Raw genomic sequence first — 1,758 nt, 5'->3', positions numbered from 1 at the left:
CACTTTGAAGGGTTATACTTTATAATATTTTTTTAACATAAAAAATTCTGGTAACGATTCTTTAGATGCTAATGAGTCAAAAGATGATTTTTAATAGATTTTTAATAGTTTATTATTCCATTTTAAATTTATAAGTTTGTAAAAATATAGATTTTCTGGAATTTGAACTAAAACACAAAAGTTAAATTTATATTTTTTATTTTTTTTAATTTTTTAATATTTTATTTAAATTTAAATAGAATATTTTTTATTGATATTTATATTTTAAAGTTAATATAGAATAAATAATTAACTTAAAAGTAGACATGCATTAGTAAGTCTAATCTTAGAGTAGAGACTTATCACCTTAATGCGTTAAAGATTAGACTTACTAATTACTTTAGATTATGGGGTATATGAACAAATTAAATATAGATACTGTTATACAGTGATATACATCAATTAAAAAAAAATTAACCTTTTAAGTCAAAGGCACATACATTTTTTTGACTAAAAGTGTATATAATTCGGTCTTGAACATTTTAATAATTAATTTAGTGTGATTATATTTGGTCTAGAATCAGATAAATGTTTCAAAAATAGACTTAGTCATTATTTAAGATCGAGTCCAAATCAAGACGAAACCGATTTCATCGCCCCATATGCATCTTAAAGAGACTAAAAAATATATATATGTTTAAATTAATTCTAATATTATGTTATATTAATAAGTTTTGTTCTGATCGGATGAAAACGCCAGACGAAAGATGGTACACGATCAATATTGACAACTCAATTCTTCAAGCAAGGAATTCGGGTGCATGTAGTTAGCTAATTAGATATTCTAACGGCATGGTTGTGGCATGATTTATGATGAATAGTGGAAAAGTCACTATTACAGCTGCAGAATTATAGGCCATATACTTAAGTTTCAAGATTGCTATTGAAATGGATTTCAAGAAGGTAAGGATGGAGACAGATTCTACCTGTGCAGTAAAGCCGCTGCAGAATAGCTCAACCCCACTTCCATGGTTGCACCTCCCTTATTTGGTCCATTAAAGATCTACAAGCCAACTTCGGAGATTTCAGTGTCAACCACATTTTCAGAGAGACCAACTTTAGTGCAGATGCTCAAGCAAAGCACGCCCACAATCTCCCGATGGGTGTTTATCATTTTACCACTCCGTCTTCTTTTTTTGCCCTCTGCTGGATAGTAATAAAAGAAAAGTCCTATTTGCTAGAATTCTAAGAGCTTAATTTGTTTTTGTTTTGGGTCCTGGAGCCCCTGTTTTATAAAAAAAAAATTATAAGCTCATTGTTTTATTTTTAATCACACTTGTTGAATTAAAAAATAAATCAAAGAAGCATTAAATTATAATTTATGAACAAATTTAAATTCAAATATGGATATGAACTTCTCGATAACAAGTATGTTTTTTTCTTCATTATAAATAAGTGCATCATAATTTTTTGACATAAAATTTATTAAGATCCGAAAGTAGTGTAATTTCACCGGATCTAGAGTCGAGTAAAAATTTTAAAAATAGATCCGATCATTATTTCGGATCGGATTCGAGTCAAAGCGAATCCGGCTTTACTCGACCAATGTATACTCCTATCTATGACTAATTTTTGACATAAAGATCCGAAAGTAGTGTAATTTCACCGGATCTAGAGTCGAGTAAAAATTTTAAAAATAGATCCGATCATTATTTCGGATCGGATTCGAGTCAAAGCGAATCCGGCTTTACTCGACCAATGTATACTCCTTATACTCCT

Source organism: Arachis ipaensis, chromosome B08, assembly GCF_000816755.2.
Source record: "Arachis ipaensis cultivar K30076 chromosome B08, Araip1.1, whole genome shotgun sequence".
NCBI lineage: Eukaryota > Viridiplantae > Streptophyta > Magnoliopsida > Fabales > Fabaceae > Arachis > Arachis ipaensis.
Note: the sequence above shows the minus strand (reverse complement) of the source record.